Source organism: Acomys russatus, chromosome 7 (genome assembly GCF_903995435.1).
Source record: "Acomys russatus chromosome 7, mAcoRus1.1, whole genome shotgun sequence".
Lineage (NCBI taxonomy): Eukaryota > Metazoa > Chordata > Mammalia > Rodentia > Muridae > Acomys > Acomys russatus.
This window is the reverse complement of record NC_067143.1, coordinates 60,613,132-60,633,784: the sequence shown is the minus strand read 5'-3', so window position 1 is coordinate 60,633,784 and position 20,653 is coordinate 60,613,132. Positions and strand designations below refer to the sequence as shown.

General features: G+C 40.4%; 1 long non-coding RNA gene and 1 other non-coding gene across 2 annotated transcripts in view; one reads left to right on the top strand and one right to left on the bottom strand.

The window, feature by feature from the left end:
* The first annotated feature begins 758 nt into the window (after window positions 1-758).
* Window positions 759-20,653, top strand: part of LOC127191883 (uncharacterized) — a 38,318-nt gene continuing 18,423 nt past the window's right edge. Inside the window, exon 1 of the long non-coding RNA XR_007830936.1 lies at window positions 759-952. This is a non-coding gene — a long non-coding RNA (uncharacterized LOC127191883). The remainder of the gene's footprint in view (window positions 953-20,653) is intronic.
* Window positions 16,787-16,893, bottom strand: LOC127192510 (U6 spliceosomal RNA). The gene has a single exon (XR_007830991.1). It is a non-coding gene; the product is annotated as a U6 spliceosomal RNA (small nuclear RNA).

Below are 20,653 nucleotides of genomic sequence, written 5' to 3'. Positions count from 1 at the left end.
ACCCACACTCTATTTCAAAGTGCCAATCTGGGGGAGATCTTTGGGCCTACAGGCATGCCACACAATACCAAAATGAAGAGAACTCAGGACCTCAAGCCTGGCCATGGATGGCTTAAAATACCCAAATGTTGCAGCTACCAACGGAGGGTTCAGGGATGAGTTGGTAACTCTTGAGAGGCAGCTCAGAAAAAGAAGGAGGCCTAAGGACTTTTCCCTTTCATCCTACACCTGAGCCACCTGGAAGGTCTGACCACACCAGGCTTGACCTGAACCCCTGGCTGGTCAAAGATGATTCGCAGTGGACAAGGTGAGGTTTTCTCCCGGCTTCCGGAAGGCGGTCACTGTGTGAGCTGTCCATTGGGTAGGGGCTCGGAGAAGAAAAGTCGCTGAGACCCATCAGCCTAGGCTCCCTATCCACACCTGTCACCACCACCCCGAGCCCGGGCAGGCCACCAGAGCGGACGGAAAAGTCAACTCGGGCCTCCGCCTGTCTGACGGCATCCCCCACGTGGAACTGGCAGAGCCCAGGAACCAGCGCCGCGGCCCACGGGGATCCGGGAACACAAGGAACAATGGCTTCCCGCGCCAGCCCGCTAACCCGGAGCCAGCTCTGCAGCTCCCAGGCCGCACCGCGCCTGAACCAAGCCTGGGCCCTTAGTCCCGCCTCGCTGCTCAGCGCGGATTGGTGGTAGGGATCAGCTCTAACGCTGATTGGACGGCGGCGAAGTCGCTCCCGCCGACTTTAGCGTCAAGCCGCACTAGGGCACTAAATGTAACCTCAGACCCAGGACGGCGCCAGCCGCTAATGGGAGGCCCTTGAGGTGGCCTAGGCGGTACCCCTGAGCTGACAGCATCACCCCACCCCGCACCCCCTCCCTTCTGTTTTGTTTTTCATCTCCCCCCTCCTCCTCCCTCCAGTCCGCGACGGCTGGCTCTTAGACCCTCGCTGAAGGTGAGGAGCAGAGTCGCCGGCTTTGTGGGCTGCTCCGAAATGGCCGCTGGCTTGAGCTGTCTAAAATGGCGGTCTCGTGCTCGGCTGGGGACCGCGGCGCTGCTCTGCAGCCCAGCCGCGGCCGAGACGGTAGGCTGATGGATGTGGAGTGGAAAGATGTCGGGCGTAGACACGACTTTCTGTCACCTCCCGGGGCCAGGGGGAATCCCGAGGCAAGGGGAGGCCAAGACGCGGAGCGAGCCCCCGGAGGCGTGGCTGGCGGCGCTCGCCTGTGACCTCCCTGAGTCGCTGAGGGTTGGCAAGTTGGTCCTGGCCGAGATGTCCGCCCCCTCCTGCTGCTTCTTAGCCTTTGTGATTGGCCTGTGCTCCTGCTCGTAAGGGTGTGTTATTCACACCTAGGACAGCGGTGAAGCTCGGGAAAACACAGCTTTCCTTTGAGTTCAGCCCAAAGGGGAGACCCGGTTCAGGGAATGAACTGGAAGCTTAGGAGCACAGATTCTTTTGTTCTCAAGAGCTGGTGGGAAGCACCCGTTGAAGGGAAAGGCACGAGGTACCCTTTTAAGAAAACGAAGCTACTTGTGTGTGCCCACTTGACAACAAGGAAAGGGATCCTAATTTATGGTGAACCCGAGGCTCCATGAAGCGCGCTCTCTCTCTGTCTGTCTCTGTCTGTCTGTCTGTCTGTCTCTCTCTCTCTCTCTCTCTCTCTCTCTCTCTCTCTCTCTCTCTCTCTCTCTCTCAAATAGCAAAAAAGTCAAGGCTGAAAGGAGAGCCCACTGCCAAGGAATAGGTTCTCTAACTGCTGCCCAGTTTAAGATTGCTGCCTCTGGCTGTTACGACACACTGGTAATCTGTTTCTACCGACACACCAACTCCTAGTACCAGATGGTTGTAGTGCTTGAAGAAGAAAGCCCGCCATATCGAGGCACGTGGGCTGTACAGTCAAACTTTTGGGTCTCTCTTCTTGATTCTTCACTAACAATGTGTTAACCCAGCAGGTGACAACTTCTCTGTGGCTGAAGTGCAGTCATTAGTAATCTCAGGTTCTTGACAATTAGATGAATTAATCTATATGATGAATTGAGCACAGATACTAAGAGCTCACAGACACTAATAGTTACTCCAGAAGCATTAGCAGTTAGATTGGGGACAGATCTGGTTATAGTAATGACATTGCCTGCCGTGTAACGCTTGCATGCATAATTTCATTTTAGATTCAATTTTTAGTTTTAGAGGTACTAAAATGGGCCTGTACTTTTTAAAAAAAAAAAGAGTATTAGTTGTTTGTGGTTTTCCCCCAAAATGTTTCTGTGATGTCAATGTAAGGAAGCATTTCAAAGCAGGGGAACTGCCAGCATAGTAAATGGACTGAAAATATTGACGTGCTTACTTTACTACATGGTAGGCCTTCTCTTTGAACACCCAAGAGCTGCGCTGCAGTGAAGACTCATTTGCGTTGACTGTACTTAAAATATGAAACATGATCATAGTAGAAGTGTATAGGTCCTGCTTGTGTCTGAATTTAGCTTTTCTTATTCTAGGCTTCTGGTTACTCCCATTCCCACCCTATCTCTTAGTTCTGTTCTTTTGAAGAATCTACACTTCAGGCTATCAAGTTGGAGAAAGAGATTAGAGAAAGAAAAAGTGTTGTTTCATGTATCTTACCCACTAGCTGTTAACAGGAGAATCATTTTGATTGAAGATCTAACGGGCGAGGAGAGTTTAATCTGTAACCACATGAAGTTTACATCAACAGAACAATCTGTATACTTTTACTTACAAATTAAATTAAAACTTAGAAAACAGTACTCATTAGATGGTCTTAAATTTGCATTACTCTTATGTTTCTTTCATTATACGAAAGAAAAATCTATTAAAGTGAGTTTATATATTTTTTTTTAATTTTATTTATTTATGTATATATGAAAGCTCTATCTGCATGTACACCTACACACCAGAAGATCACATTATAGATGGCTGTGAGCCACCATGTGGGTGCTGGGACTTGAACTCAGGACCTCTGGAAGAGCAGGCAGTGCTCTTAACCGCTGAGCCACCTCTCCAGCCCTGAGTTTATATTTTCTTAAGGTTCTGATTCTTACCTCTAGTACAACAGTAGGCAGAGTAATTAGTAACAGTGTGCATTACTTTAAATAAATCTTAAGATAATGTACATATATGTCTCCTTCTAAGTAGACATAAGTAGCGAAGTATCTGCTTTTTGGTCTTCAGTTTATTCGCCATTGTTAATACATAATGCTTAGAATACACTAGACTTCTCTGTCCTGGGACAGTGTGTGTTTTCAATATAGCTTATTAGAATTGTTGCAGCCCTGAAGGGAGAGTTCAGATATATAATTCTATCAACAGTTAAGTGCATCTAATGGCAGTAATTATCAGAAAGATAAAAGAAATTCTAAGATACGATATACTTTGAAATAAGGTTGGCAATGGGGGGGGGGGAGGAATGGGAGGATACAAGGGATGGGATAAACATTGAGATGTAACAAGAATAAATTAATAAAAAAAAAAAAAAAGAAATAAGGTTGGCAAATTAAAGCCCACACATTAGTTGTTTTGGTACATAAAGTTTTATTGGAACACCCACCCATTCTTTCGTTTGTTATGCTATAACTACAGAGTTGAATATTTGCAACAGAGCCTACATGACCCACAAAGCACGCATTTTTTAAAAAAAAATTTTTACTGTATGGTTTTAAGTGTTTACCAACCCTTGCCATGGCAGGATTCTTCAAGATATTTCTAAAGATCTGTTTCTTTAAAATGCAGTTATGAACTCATTAATATTTCTTGGCCTAATAGTTCCAGATATTTTTTTAGAATGTTAATAGTCTCTTGAATGTTGTGGAATGGGGTGGGGGGAACCTGATACTAGCAATAGGGTTTGGTTTTTTTTTTTTTTTAAGTTTTAATATAAGTCGTTTGAATGTAAGTTTAAGACTACTAAACTCATTTCTATAGTTTTTATTTTTATGTGCTAATCTACCCTTAAGAAAGGTGTGCCATACCTAAGAGCACCAGGAAGTCGCATGAGAGATCGCCTGATAAAAGAATGAGTGATGTTCCATCTTCAAAAGATGCACATGCAGCATTTACAAATTAGCTGATGTGATGCTCTCATCTTTGTTTCTTCTTATAATTCCAAAACATTAGTGATACTTGATGTTAAATCTAAATTAACCATGTTTTATGCCACAAACTCATGACCCATGGATCTTTTGCTGAAACAAGGAAGTCTTAAACAAGTACAGTTGTTTTGTTACCAACTTAATGTCTGAATCAGATAGTCAAAAAGTTAGAATAGTACAAAGTGAAAATGAACCATTGCAGTCTTCAGATTCTAAAAAAAACAGGTGAGCTTACCAAGGTTAAATTTATGTCCAATTCCAAAAAAATAGCAACATTTAGTAAGAAAATAAAAAGAAGAAAATATGATGAAAGTTACTTGTCCTTTGGATTTACTTACTGGTACTTAGGAAAGTGCGATGCACCTCATGGTCAGTGTGTACTATGTAAGAAGATTTTATCCAATAGCTGTTTAGCACTAGTAAGCTTTGAAGGCATTTAGAAACTGAACAGGCTGCGTATAAGGACAAAGACGTCAGCTTTTTCAAGCAGCATCTTGATTCACTTGAAAACAACCTCCAGCATGGCTCTAAGATTGCCGAAACAGTGAAAGTGCTACAGAAGCATACAGGACAAGTTACCACATAGCCCTGAGTGGAGAGGCTCGTACCATTGGAGAATTGCTTATTAAATCACGTGCAAAAGATGTAGTGATGGAAATGTTGATGAACAGTATAGCAAAAAATAAAATAGATGCAGGACAACTCTCAAACAGTACGATGGCACATCGAGTCAAAGATCTAGCTGCTGACACGAAGAACTTGTTTGTAGACTGAAAATGTGTGATGGGATTTCACTGCAGCTAGATGAATCAGCAGATGTTTCAGGACTTGCTCTGCTGCTTGTGTTTTTTCTATATAAGTCGAGTAAATCTGTTAAGGAGGAACTACTCTTACATGAATCTTTACAGAGTATCGCAACTGGTGAAGAAATATTCAATTGTATCAACAGCTTTATGCAGAGACATAAAATCAAATGGAAGAAATGTATTAATGTTAGCAGAGATGCCTCTAGGGCAGTGGAGGGGGAAATTGCTGAGGCTGTCACCTTGATAAAATATGTAGCTCCAGAAAGTACCAGTAGTCACTGCCTATTATATCGACACGCAGTAGCAGTTAAAATAATGCCTCCATCTCTAAAAAATGTGCTAGATCAAGCAGTCTACGTTATCAGTTACATTAAGGCTCAACCACATGAATCGCAGTTACTGAAACTTCAATGTGAAGAAGAGGGTGCTCAGCGCAGCTCTTCTTCTGGATACAGAAGTGACGTGGCTCTCTAGAGGTAAAGTTCTTGGACGACTTTTTGAGCTTCGGTGTGAACTATTGGCTTTTATGGATTCTGCTTTTCGACTGTCTGCTTAATTCATCTTGGCTGCTAAGACTTGCATATCTTGCTGATGTTTTTACTAAATTAAATGAGGTTAATCTATCAATGCAGGGGAAGAACATTATAGTGTTTACAGTGTTTACACTGTTTGATTAAATGTCTTCATTGTTAAGAAAATTGGAGTTTGGGGCTTCATCTATAGAAGAGGAAAACTTTGAATGTTTTTCTACACTCGGTGACTTTTCAACTGCATTAATCCTATGGTTGACAAAGATATCTGTGGTGCTGTTGCGCAGTATCTAGGGGGGTTGCGCTCTACTCTTTTAAAATATTTTCCTGTAACAAGTGATAGTAATGCTTGGGTTAGAAACCCATTTATGGTCATTTTTAAACCAGCCTTATTAGGAGCTCAGGACTACGAGAGCCTGATCAATTTAACATCTAATTCCCAAGTGAAACAAAACTTGAGTGAACTGTCACTGAATGATTTTTGGAGTAGCCTAATTCAAGAATACCTAAACACTGCAAGATGTGCTGTTCGTGTACTTCTTCCTTTTGCGCCAATGCCCCTACGAGAGACAGGGTGTTCATAGTATGCTGCAACAAAACCAAATACGGGAAAAGACTTGATGCTGCACCTCATGTGCGGATCTGGCTTAGCAACATTACACCGAATATTAAATGAATATGTGATATAAAAAAAAAGACACAAAAACACTGTTCTCATTAAAACTGAAGGATTTTGCATGTCTCTTGGTAATATAAGATGAAGATAAATGATGATTTACTTCCTCTATACTACTGGAATTTTAAGAAACTAAGTAAAAAAAATTCAAACATGTTATTGCTATTGTTTTTTACATTGTAAATTTCAAAGGGTTCCATAGTCACAACTGGGAAATGATGATCCATAGAACAAAGTTCCTAGTTCCTTATTACTTAGTGTAGCACTTTAGGGTGTGTAGTCCCTGCCTTCTTTCTATCCATGCTTGCCCTACAAATGTCCAGTTCTATGAAATGGTTTTCCATTTTCTAAAAATACCAGTTTCATGCTTTCAAAACAAACTCATTCACATACTGTCTGGTGACTTCTACTTACCTGTCAGTAATATGACTGTGTGTGTGTGTGTGTGTGTGTGTGTGCGCGCGCATGCGCGCATGTCTCTTATGATTTCAGATATTACTGGGCTGAACTTTTAGAGGGTCTTGCCTAGCTTTCTACCTTAATTATCTGGCAAAAGCCTTTACTAAATACAGTTCAGTAAAAAGTAGGATAATGGGATGGAGAAGGAAAACCAACAGAAAATGGAAATGGAGGTTTCCTCCTTCACTGGTTGGTATGGTGGCATGTGTGCACCACGTCACAGTTTAGGGGCTGTGGCTGTGGCTCAAGTGTTCTGTTAGCAAGATTCAGTGTTACCCTTCTGCAGAAGTCACTGAGGAATGTCCGAACATTTTGACAGAGGCTGAACTAAGGAAAATGGGCAGAAGTCTGAAGAATACTTAAGTTATTTCCTCAATTCTTTATAGATTATTGCAAATTCCATTACACTATGGCCTAAAGTAATGAAATTTTTGGGTAAAATATTCGGATGTCTAGTTTATTTAACTTCTAATACTATTAATTGGAACTACTTTAGAATACTATTTAAAAAATTCTTGTTGACTTTCTGTCTCTGTACTACTTTTCCCATGTCATGTCATATAACATATGTAACGAATTCTAGTAAATATTTTTGTTTGCTCCTGTATTCAGGAGCTGCTACAGATAGTCATTATGTATTTAATCTCAGTTACTGAAACATTCATTCTACTGGTTTGGCAAGTTGTGGTAAAATGATTTGGGCTCAAATGTCCATTCTGCTACTTAAATAGATGTTGACTACAGCATTCTAAACTTTCTTAAACTTCAGCTAACTCATTTTGTTTGTTTGTTTGTTTGTTTGTTTGTTTTTTGAGACAGGGTTTCTCTATATAGCCCTGGCTGTCCTGGAACTCATTCTGTTGACCAGGCTGACCTCGAATTCACAAAGATCCAAATATCTCTGCTGGGATTAAAGGTGTGCACTATCACCACCTGACTTGGTTAATTCAATGCAGAATTAGCTTTTCAGGGGGTGATTTTGAAAGTTAAGTGAGAATATGTTTAAAGACTGAGGTCCAGGGGCTGGAGAGATGGCTCAGAGTTTAAGAGCACTGTTGGTTCTTCCAAAGGTTCTGAGTTCAATTCCCAACAACCATATAGTGGCTCACAACCATCTATAATGAGATCTGGTGCCCTCTTCTGGCCTGCAGGCACACACGGGGGCAGAGTACTGTATAAATAATAAATAAAATAAAATCTTAAAAAAAAAAAAAAGACTGAGGTCCAGAATTAGGTGTATGGCATATGTTCTCTTCCATATTCAGTGTCCCAGGTAAATTTGACTCAACAATTCACTAAGTGACTCAATAGAACACAGACTTTAATCTGAGGCAACATGAGCCGCTTCTGTCCAGGTTCTCCTCCTACTCCTGCCTTTGTCCACTTATTAAACGTCTATTTATCTGCCAATCACCATAGTAAATGTGTTGTTTATGATTAATGTTTATAACAACACTGTGGGACTTGGGCTTGAGTAAGGTCACACACTGAGTAAGAAAATTTAGTCTTTCTCAAAGATGGTTCTTTTCCTAAAGAAAAACAGACAGACTAACCAAACAGAAGAAAAGGAAAGCAGACCATAACTTTATAAGTTCAGCACAATATTCCCTCCTAAAATCTGAGCATTTCTTTGAAATCTTTGTTTTCTTCTAAATTCATCCAAAATGGACCATCTACTTTAAAACTTTCTTTTTCTTGTTTAAAAAAAAATACAAATTGCTATAATATAAAGTTAAGTCTTCAAAAATACTTTATAGTTTCCCACACATACAATACATTTTCTGTACAAGCCCTGACATTAAACATGCCTCTATTTGGGAAACATGTACAAAGCTATGTCTACATCTGCCTTGTACTGAAGTCTGATAACTAGAAGACTCCTCATGTGATTGCTGAGCTGGATTAAAACTCTCTCTAAAGTCTCGCTCTTCAAACATATTATTTCCCTATCTTTTCCTGAACTATACTTTTTGGCAGTCTACTTTTTCCCATTTAAATCCAATCTCATAACTGGGACCCTGTTACCTGCCATTAGACCTCTAAGGCTGACCCTTGCTCAATTTGGCACCAACTCAAGTGTTCTGGACCTGTCTGGTCTATTCTATCATGAAGTGTATAACTGGGGAAAATGGGCTGTTAGCATGTAAAGATGGGTCTTGGTCATGCTGGGAGATCCACTTCATGCCACACTTCTAAATTGCTCTAATCTGCTAGTTACCACTGCATCCCCAAAGAGGAGATTCTTTTCCTCTGTCTTTAAACACTTCTTGTCCTTCACAATTGATGGCCTGTTCTATAAAACCCCAAGTTAGCCATGCTGCCAGTACAGGAAACTCTCTCTCCAGCCAGAGGGAAGGTACTATCTGATATCTCGTCCACATGAAAAGAAATGTTAAAAAGAATAAACAGCATCCCACTTAATACAATACCTACTTCGAGTCTAAATGACATTTTCAATGACAACTTCCCTACACGCCAACCTATTAAGCAGTATCACTCTGATGTGTTCAACCCCAAAAGACTTCCTTACCTATAATCTCTGTGTTTCAAATAGTTAAAATTACTTTAAACCACCTGCCCTTGCCTCCTGAGTGCTGAGATGAAAGGCGTGTGTCAGCCAGCCTGGTCTACAGAGTGAGTTCTAGGACAGCCAGGGCTACACAGAGAAACCTTGTCTCAAGCCCTGCCCATCCCCACCCCACCCCAAAAAGACATGTGCCACCACTGTTCAGCCAAATTTCTAATCATAGAAACGTGGGTTGAATTTTCTAGTTAAAGGGTAAAATAAAATTCGTGGGAGAGTAGCGAGACAGGGTTTCTCTGTGTAGCCTTGGCTGTCCTAGACTCCTGGTCTACACTTGGCCACCCAAGTGCTAGGATTAAAGGCATGTACCACCACACCTGGTGGGATAGTAGCTTTATAAAACCTGAAGGGAAAAAAAAAAAAGAAAAGAAAAAGGAAAGTAGCCTGTATTTCAGGAGCTTCAAAGGTAGCATTTCTTTGGAAAAACTTCCCTATTGCCTGAAAATTGTTTTATTCCCTAAAATGCAATTCACCTATAGTTTATAAAATGGTCCATCAGCTGTGAAAATGTGCCTGTGGTACTGTTGCATGTTTCTTTTAAGTTACTATAACTGACTACTGTTAATTAGCATAATGGAAAGAGTTCTGGAATAAGTATCAGGAGACTTGTGTTCTGTAACTAATTAGCTGTCTTACATTGAAGTTCATCCCTCTCTAGGCTTTAGTTAATCTTTAAATGAAAGGGATTGAACTAGAGTGAGCTCTAAAATTCTTACCAGATAAAATCAAATGTTAAGCCCAAAGAAGGATTGGGACTTAGTTACTTGAAATTTATAAATTTGGGGTGTGTGTGGAGGCGTGGCTCAGCTGTTAAGAGCACTTGTTGCTCCTGCAGAGGACCCAGTTTGGTTGCCAGCACCCACATCACAGCTCACAACCATCTGGAACTCCAGTTCCAGGGGATCCAACTTTTTTGGCCTCTGTGTGCGTTGGGTACACATGTGGTACACTTACATACATGCAAGCAAAACACTCAAACATCTTTTTTAAAATGTAAAAAAAAAAACTTAAAATTTTTTTCTTAGACGTTGACCTTTTTCATTATTTTTTACCATAATATTTTCTATCAATCAAATGATAAAATTAACAAATTGCCTTTTCATGGATACTGACTGGAAAGAATGAAGTGTTTTGGGGGGAGGTGCTTTGAAATTTGGGAAACATTTAAGGAAAGGCTGAACTGTGAGCAGTTAGGTCCAGTTATCTTTCCCATCCTATGCATCCTCAGTTAGTAGAGCATAAATCTGTCCTAGTTACTGTTCTGATGGTGTGAGGAGACACCATGACCAAGGCAACTTATAAAAGACACATTTTATTGGGGACTTGCTTACAGTTTCAGAGAGCTAGTCTATAATCATCAGGGGAGGCAGAGCAGCAGGCAGGCTGGAGCAGTAACTGAGAGCTTTACACCCTGATCTGCAGCCAGAGAGGGAGCCACAAAGGCAACTCCAGTGATACATTATCCAACAAGGCCATTCCTCCTAATCCTAAAGTTCTGCATTTATTTTCTAAAATGATGGCTAAGACTTATTCTTACCCCCCCCCCCAAGAGACAGCATTTCTCTGTGTAGCCTTGGCTATCCTAGTCTTGTTTTGTAGACCAGGCTGGCCTGGAACTCACAAGAGATCTACCTGCCTCCCCAAAGCACTGGGTTTACGGTTGTACACCACCATGTCCAGCTGTTTCCTTACTTTTCCTTTTTTTTTTTTTTTTAGTTTTTCAAGACAGGGTTTCTTTGTATAGCCTTGGCTGTCCTGGACTCACTTTGTAGACCAGACTGGCCTCGAACTCACAGCAATCCGCCTGCCTCTGCCTCCTGAGTGCTGGTATTAAAGGCGTGTGCCACCACCACGCAGCACTGTTTCCTTACTCTTAAGGAAGAGATAAATATCCTGTGTACATGACAGCTAGACTACTGTGGCGCAGTAGCTAACCACCTTATGGAAGCCAATATGTGTGTGTATGTGTGTGTGTGTGTGTGTGTGTGTGTGTATGCATATATATATATATATATATGAATGCAAAGCCATAATATTGATGAGAAATTGAAACTTGGGCCCTAACCAAACCATACTGATCATTTTCATTTTTTTATTATCTAGGCTAATAAATAAATGCTTTCTATTATCTGAAACAGTTTTAGTTGTAATTTCTATTATAAGCAAAATCATCTTAACATAGTGGTCTAGAAGGAAAGCAATATGAAACAAGTTTCTTGAACTTTCCTTTGTACCATCCCAAACTGACATGATTTCCAACCATATACCAGTGACTTCATTTGAAACGCTATCACTAGTACCATTTTACAGATGAGAAGCTCAGTCAGAATGTGTGATAATGAGAGATATCATTAATGACTTTTTCTCTCAGTAGGTCAATTTGATAATTCATGGATTTTTTTTTTTTTAATGCTTAGACTAACCTAGTCCTGAATTAGCTATAAAATTAAAATTAGAAATTAGGACCTGTTTAATTTTTGCTGATTTGCTGAAGGTTAGTTAGTAAAGATGATGAAATTTAAAAACAACACCTTAGTAAGTCATGATTTGTAGAGCAAGCACCAGGCAGAAGTAGTTTGAGTAGTTCTCTACCTTAAAAGTTACTTTCTGAGAGCTGGAGAGATGGCTCAGTGGTTAAGAGCAGTGGCTGATCTTCCAGAGGACCCAGGGTCAATACCCAGCACCCACATGGCAGCTTACAACTGTATGTAACTCCAGTTCCAGAGGATCTGACACTCTCACACAAACACATGCCAGCAGAACATCAATGCAAATTAAAAAAAAAAAAAAAAACTTTCTGTCAAAAGCTTTTAAAAGTTCTCACACAAGATGCTCTTTTTTCATTTTGTGTTGTGTTGTTTTTATTTTTCAAGACAGTTTCTCTGTTTAGCCTTGGCTATCCTGGACTCACTTTGTAGACCAGGCTGGCCTTGAACTGAAGCTATCTGCCTGCCTCTGCCTCCCAAGTTCTGGGATTACAGGTGTGCACCATCACTCCAGGCTACATAAGATACTCTTGAGAAGCTGCGTGTATATATTTGCTAGTGGTACTTTGAGAGACTTCTGAAATCTTCACTTTCAAGACCATGTTGAGAAATGTACATAGTAGTTGAAAGAGACTCAATCTTCTGTTTCCTTGAGCTAGGGACGCTGTAACCCAGTATAGCACAGAATTCTCCTTTTAGCCCAAACTAGCCTAGAACTCTATCCTTCTACCTCAGCCTCCCAAGTACCAAGGGTGCAAGTAAGCAACACTATTCCTGTCTTATGACTTTTTAAAGAGAAGGGGCTATACTTTGGGCTTCTTTTCATACTATATAACACCTTTTATACAAAGGTGAAACTTAATTGAGCAATTATCTGATTTGTCTTAGAGAAATAGAGTACGCTAGTCCAGCCTATAGTCTATAAAAATCCTGAAATTTGCTGTCTTAGGGTTTCTTTTGCTGTGATGAAACACCATGACCAAAAAAGCAAGTTTGAGAAGGAATGGGTTTACTTGGCTTACATTTCCACAGCACTGTTCATCATCAAAGGAAGTCAGGACAAGAACTCAAACAGCAGGACCCTGAAGGCAGGAGCTGATGCAGAGCCCATGGAGAACCACTGCTTCCTGGTCTGCTCTCATGGCTTGCTAAGCCTGCTTTTTTATAGAACCCAGTGGTGGTACCACCCACAATGGGCTGGGCCCTTCCCCATGTATCACTAATTAAGAAAATGCCTTACAGCCAGATCTCACAGAAGCATTTATTCAACTGAGGCTCCCTCCTTGCAGATGACTGTAGCTTGCAAGAAGTTGATATCAAACTAGCCAGTACATTTGTTTTTTGTTTTTTAATCAAGTGAAAGGGGTGCCTATCACATGTTCAGGCCTTAGCTAGGATGCTTCAGCTGCACAGCTGACGGCGCTTTGCTGTTCTGCCTCTTCCCTCTCCTTTCGGAATTCACGGGTACATTTCACTGTTGGAGTTATTTTAAGCTTAATTTTTAAGTTCTGTTCTTCTTGCATCATGTTTGTTTTGTTTTTAGTTTTTTTCAAGACAGGGTTTCTCTGTGTAGTCTTGGAACTCACTCTGTAGACCAGGCTGGCCTCGAACTGACAGAGATCCACCTACCTCTGCCTCCCAAGTGCTGAGATTAAAGGCACGTGCCACCACCTCCCAACCTTGAATCTTGATTTTAAGACTTCACATTAAGAAATTTCCTTTTCCTCCCTGCCCAAAGTGTATGAAGGAGAATGGTGATCTAAATACTAAAGCATGGAATAACCTTAGACAATAGGACTTTATCCCAAGGCTTTTCTCTACTACTTGACACAGGGTTTTAAAAATTACTAGTCCATCTATATCCAGAGCACTTCATTGGTATTAGGTAGTTCATTCTTCATAAACTGTATAACCAAGTCATACCTATGTAAGAATTCATTGTTTAACACTTGGTAAATAGTTCGGGGTTTTTTGTTTGTTTGTTTTGTTGTGTTGTGTTGTGTTTTAAGATGCCTTTAAAAGACATGTTAGTTTTTACTATTCCAAATGATCGATGGAAAGGCCCTGGTCAGACTAGCAGAAGGAAACACTGTGTTTTCAAAGCTGCAGATGCTTTTGGAGTGTTTCAAGAGTTTACCATTTTCATTCAGCAACTCTGATTCATCATTTCTTTTCTCAACCAACCACATTTTAGGAGCTACAAGCATATACTTCAGCCTTAACAGCAATTCTCTTTTGCAGTGTATATCATTTAAATGTACACATATTACCTATCAGATCACCACAGTTTGATCAGCCAGTTGTCATCAAGAATTAAACCACCTTTTCAGAAAATCTTGTTTATGTGTTGGGAGTCTGGGTTCCAACAATAAACTATATTTATTCTAGAAAATAGGTTACTCTGAAACTTGTGGTATTCAGACAAGGACAATAATTTGCTTTTATCTATGAGTAGTTTACAAGTTCTGAATTTAGTAACTTCCCAGTCTTATTATTCTTACACTCAAGAGAAAAGGCATTCTTAACTAAACTATGTGTGAAGAGACAAATAAAGCTTATGAAGCAAAAAATCTGAAGTTCAGGACTCAAATTCTGTTACCACAATCAACAAAGAATTGTTCAGTGTATATATAAACCTGTGTCTGGAATTTAGTCAGTGAGATAAACCAAGCCACTGCCATGTGTTGTGTAACTGCTCATAAAATAGCCTTAGGGAGTCATGACAAAGCTAATGATAAACATTGCATTTCCACGTCAAAATGTTTTGAAACACAGGCTTGACTATTTCTTAATAAAAGTTCAAATTGCTGTTTCCAATTTTAGTTTGTAAGAGGAAATGAGAGCTTCAAGAGAGCAGATTCTTTGAGCTTCTTACCTGTCTTTGTGTTCTGAACCTAAAATAACACCTGATGTCTAATACCTACAGGTTGAATGTTACATAGTAGTGATGAAAAGAGACTAGGCGTGACTCTCAGGTCTAATAACTTTCTAACTGTTGAACTCTGAACAAGTCACTTGAGTCCTCTAACCCTAGTTTCTTTATCTCTTAAAGGGAAGTAACAATAGCTATAGTATAGCCCACACTATGGTACGCTCCTACAGCCGTAGCACTGAATAGGTAAAGATAGCAGTAGGAGTCCAATTCCAGCCCTGGCTACGTGAGACCCCAACCAAACAGAAAGAAAGAAATGATACTCTGCTCTGTGCAAAGTCACATGATTTAATTATTTAAAGCCACCATGGAAAATCCTATAGCCTTATTTAAAGTCATTATTTTAGTACCAAAACTGCCACAACACAAACATAGCCTGCAGCAGTAGACTTGAATTCATAGTAACATTCTTCTTTTCAGTAATATATTGGGTGCCATTTGCCTTATGTAATTTTATTTAATACCACTGTGAAGTAGGCTATCAACCCTGTTTTGAAGATGAGGAAACTAAATTTGTTATCTGATGCATTAAAAAAATCTCTAAACTTACTAGCTTTAAAACATCAAATTTTTAATGTATTTATGTACTAAGATATTGAACCCAGGGCCGTGTGTATGCTTGGCAAGCACTTTCTGCCACTGAGCTACATCTCTGGACACAGCAGCGTTCCCTAATTCACAGTTTGTGACGTGTCGGGAGTCAGACGCCGCTTAGCTTCAAACTCTGTTTTAGAATCTCTCACTAGCTGATAGTGAAAGTGTTGTCCAGGACTGTAGTCATTTCGAGACTACACTAGGGAAAGGTGCACTTCCAAGCTTATTTGTGTCAGCAGGATGTGGTTTGTCTCGGGCTGTTTGAAGTCCTTTGACACATGGACTTCTGTAGGGCAGATCACAGCATACCTAAGCTGGCTCTATTAAGGTGAACAAGTAAAAGTGCCAGGAATACTGAAGTCAGTCTTGTTGCAATTGTTTGGGAGACAGGGTCTTGTGTGTGCTAGATAAATGCTACACTATTAAGCTACGTCCCCTAGCTCTCAAGTCCATCTATTTATAATGTAGCTGGTTTAGAATTGATACCCCTGTGTTCTAGTCAAAAAACAAGTCACATGGATTCTGTTCCTATTCAAGGTGTGAGAGTATCACACAAGGCATAAATACAAGGAGGCCCAAGTCATTGTCAACCATTTTCAGGAAATTGCTTTTCCAGTTTCAAACTGGGCTGGGAACAAAGCCAGTGTACCCATCTATTCTTCTTCTCCCAATGAATGCATGGTGATGTTGGGCTAGCATAAACCCACTAGAAGTCAATCACTGTTCGCTGCTTTTTAACCTTTAACCCCAGAACTTGGGAGGAAGACACTGGCATCTCTGTGAGTTCAAGGCCAGCCTGGTCTACATAGTGAGCTCCAGACTGGCCAAGCTACATAGCAAGACCTTGTCTCAACAAAACAAAAAACACAAAACTATTGTAAAATATATGCCCCCACATAATACATGCCTCTTTATATAAATATACACATGTAAAGAAATATTTTATTTTGAAGTAAATTTAGATGTACAGAAGTCTCAAAAAATAACTTTCACAAAGAGTACCATAAAGTTGACATGGAATAATGATTACAGTCAGTTTTAAAAGAACAACGCCATTAAAATTAGAAGTGTGCTTTATATATACTAAGACAAAAAATGATTGACATGTATAGGTGGGTGCTAAAGAAAAAGAGATCAATAGTTGCTCTATCTTTATTTCAATACCTATTTACTATGTTGTGTTACCTTCTGTGTTTGTTTTGCTGATTTGAGTTTTTACATGAATTGATAACCCTCAGTCTTGAAGCTTTTTTCTGTTTGAATGGCTTGCTGTGACTTCTGTTACCATTTACACTGTACATGGCAACACAAGATGAATGGAGATGTCCTTTACAAACCATTTTCTTTCTTTTTTATTTTTTTTATTAATTTATTCTTGTTACATCTCAATGGTTATCCCATCCCTTGTGTCCTCCCATTCTTCCCTCCCTCCCATTTTCCCATTATTCCCCTCCCCTATGACTGTTCCTGAGGGGGATCTCCTCCCCCTGTATATGCTCATAAGGTATCAAGTCTCTTCTTGGCAACCTGCTATCCTTCCTCTGAGTGCCACCAGGTCCCCCCCCCCTCCAGGGGACATGGTCAAATGTGAGGCACCAGAGTACATGAGAAAGTCATAAAAAATATGGAACGCTTCACGAATTTGCGTGTCATCCTTGCGCAGGGGCTATGCTAATCTTCTCTGTATCGTTCCAATTTTAGTATATGTGCTGCTGAAGCAAGCACTTACAAACCATTTTCATTCAGTCTTCTTACACAGCAGCAACCATATTTCCCTTGACCTCAAGGCTATATGTTTCCATTGTTCCAGTGGCATGAGAAGCCCAAAATAAGGCATGTCTTTAGTTCCAGCACCTGGACTACATAGTCAGATCTAGGACAGCCAGGGCTATGTAGAGAGACCCTGTCTCATTAAAACACACACACACACACACACACACACACACACACACACCAAAATAGCCCAACTGTAGCAAACTTCCAGTTAAGTAATGTTGGGCCATTCATGGGATTTCTGGGAAAGTATTATTACTTCCTTGGATACTAATATCTCTAGGCAAAGATCGAGGCTATGGGGCTAGAGAGCAAAATATTTTATGACTTGGATCAGCAGGCATAACAGATGAGAGAATCAGCTCTTGAGGTTGCTTGCCAGTTCACTAAGGATAATACTGTAGGACACGAATTAAGGTCTAGAATGAAAGAAATGTAAAGGCTGAATAGGCATATCTGTGAGTTTGAGGCCATATTCTTTGCTTTTGTTTGTAGCCCCTTTAAAATGTAAGAACATTCTCCTTTTTTGTTTTGTTCTATTTTGTTTTTTCAAGACAAGGTTTCTCTATGTAGCCCTGGCTATCCTGGAACTCACTCTGTAGACAATGCTGGCCACAAACTCAGAGGTCTGCCTGCCTCTGCCTCCTGAGTGCTGGGGCTAAAGGCATGAGCCACCACCTGCCAGCATAAAAACATTCTTAAAGGCTGTACAAAAACAGCATGTGGGCTATATTTGCCCCTAGATTAGTTTGCTAAACCCTGTATTGAGCCGCACTGTAAATTCGCAAAGTATTCCCTTCCTGCTAACATTGAAGCTGACTTAAAAGGACCATTCAGGAGCTCCAAGTCCAGCTACTGGTGATAATGGGTTATCCACATCAACAGTGAGTCTTGTGCGTGTAGTATTCTGAGTCACCAGGGATTAACACTACCATCTAATAACCCCTTTAAGATGTGATGTGTCCCTACCGCTGTGCATGGATTTACTTTTATATGTCCCTTTTAGGGAAGGGTGAGAGAAAGATGTGTGATACTTCAGGTATCCTTGATATGCAAGCTCCTTTCACCGAGGTACATAGAGTACTCTATGCAACAAGGCCTTCTGTGTTTGCTTTTCTCACAGAGCTGGTCCCCTTAGGCCTCTCAGTCTGTTTCTCAGCTTAGAGTTTGTTCATTTGCCCAAATCTTAAAGTTCGTAGTGAGGTGCCATACAGTTTAATACCAGAAACTAGTCAGCTACAGCCAAGCAAAGATCTGTAAGCCAAACATTGCAATCACCATTCTTGAACCTATTTTACAATGTGCATTGTGACTATGGCCGTTACCTCCTACTACCTAGCTTCTGCCACCTTGGGGTCCCTTGTGACCACTGACATAAGAATACCTATTCTAGCTATATAACCTCGAACAAGTTATTGGCCTTTTTAAACCTTAATGTACTGTGAGCTTATAGGACTCCTCAATGAATTGTGAGGATTGAATAACATAGGAGAGTGATGAGAGCCAGAAGTAAACACTTTACAGGTGGTGCATAACATCACGGAAATGTCTTTCCCATCCCACAGAATTCAGGAGTTGGAAAGAACATGAGATAACCTAGTCAAACCCCACAACATTAATAAACCCAAAGCCAAAGGAAGCAAATTCCACGTGTTTCTCCCTGCCGGCCCATCCATGACTCAGCTGTGTATTGAGTGACATTATGTCCCCTATTGTGACACAGTTGCACCTCAGATCCCTGATTGATACTTACTGGGAAGATTTTTTAATATATCCTTTGAATGAGTCTTGTGCACTTTGGCGACAAAACATCTATCTTGTCTTAGCCCCCTGGAGTTTTATTCTTAAGGACAAAATACTCTGATTCTTTGTTCTAAAAGGAAAGTTTTGCCCTGCCCTCTGGAATCTGAGATTCCTTTTCTAGATACCAGAACATATAATCTTGATGCCAATTTCATCATAACTATAGATTGGCTATTGACTCTCCCCTATATTGCTAAGCCACCCTCTACCGTCACCCAAACCCAACATGCTGGCAGTATCTAATCAGGTTGTCAGCAGAGAGGTAATTTTTGCCTTCCAGGGGACATCTGGTAATTCTGGCAGACATCTTTCATTGTCATAGGTGGTAGACAGAGGCTAAATATCCCACAAAACAGACTCCCACACAAAGGATCATTTGACCCTTATATGTCAATGTGTTAAGGTTGAGAAATCCTGACTTAGTTTTAGACCCAAATCTTTTGTTTTTCCAGACTGGACCTCATTCCATAGTCCTGGCTGGCTTGGTATTCAACTGTGTTGATTACTCTGTCTTCATACTTGTGAGCCTTCCTCCTCGGCTCCTGAGCGCTGGGTCTATAGGAGCTAGACCCAGGACTTGCATTAGTCCTTAGATTGCCAACTTAGTAGTATATAAGATTCTGTTATCTCTTATCATTCCTGCCAATAACTGTCTCTGCCTTCATTAAGGTGTAGTTAGTCATTTATAGTCTAGTAGGCTTCTTTAATTTTATGTTTATACATTGTATCTCCCAGAAGACTAAGAGCAATTTGAGGGACAGCAAACCACAATTCTCACATTACATAAGCTTATTGTACTTAGCAGTTTTTATTTTTACTTATTGTCATGTGTAAGCGCAGTTATTCATGTTCTGCAGCAGGCTTCTGGGAGTCAGCTCTCTCCTTCTACCATAGCTTCTAGGGATGGAACTCAGGTTGTCAGCCTTGCAGAGCAAGCACTTATAGCCAGTAAAGCCATCTGGCTAGCTCATGCTTCACAGAATTATCTATAAAGATGATAAGGAAAATGGATTTAGACCAACTCTTTCAGAATGCTCCTCTTTTCTAGACAAAAGGCCCAGAAAGAAAAATAGTACCCTTAGTTATTTAAGCTCAACTAGTCAACTAGTCAAGCAAATCAAACCTTGGTTTTATGGATCGCTGTCTGTTATGACCCAGTCTTGACCAGGTTTTTTTGTTGACTTTGATGTCTTTGCAGGTTTCTCATTTGTTTGTCTTTAGCTGCTCTCTGTTCCAATGGCCAGAGCACCTGTTCTCATTTCTCTAGCTTCTCTATCCACTAATACCCAAGCACCCTGGACTTCCTGTTTGATAACACATCACATACCAGTTTCTTTGTCAGTGTTTTTCTTCCAGAGAACTTTTAGTTAACATGAAGGCAGAGATGATTGATACCTCCCTTCATTAACCATATTACACAATTCCCAGCAGACATTCAGTTAGATATTTATTGGATGCATACAGTACTGGCTCAAATTCTGACACATACTAGTAAATAACAAAATTTATTTATTCCATTTTTAGTGCAATTGAACTTTTTTTTTTTTTTTTTTTACACAAAATGAGTTGTCAAAACATAAGGGACTCCAGAAGAAAATTTAACGGAGACAATACAAACAAGAAATTTTAAATCTTGAAAAATGTAACTTCCTGTTTTGACATATGCTGATTAATGTTTAGGGTCATGAGATCTGCTCCATGTCACTTTCCTAGACTAGCCCTTCTTACTCCTTTGTTCTCTGAAGTTCCAGGATGTGAGTCCTGGGAAATAACTAGTAGACATTAAAAAAGTAAGTCTTTTTTAATGCCTTCCTCCTATACTCTTTAAGAAGCCTATCTTTGGAGTTCGAGAGTTAAGAGCATTGGCTCTTAAACTAGCTCAGTTGTTAAGAGCACTAGCTGCTGTCCC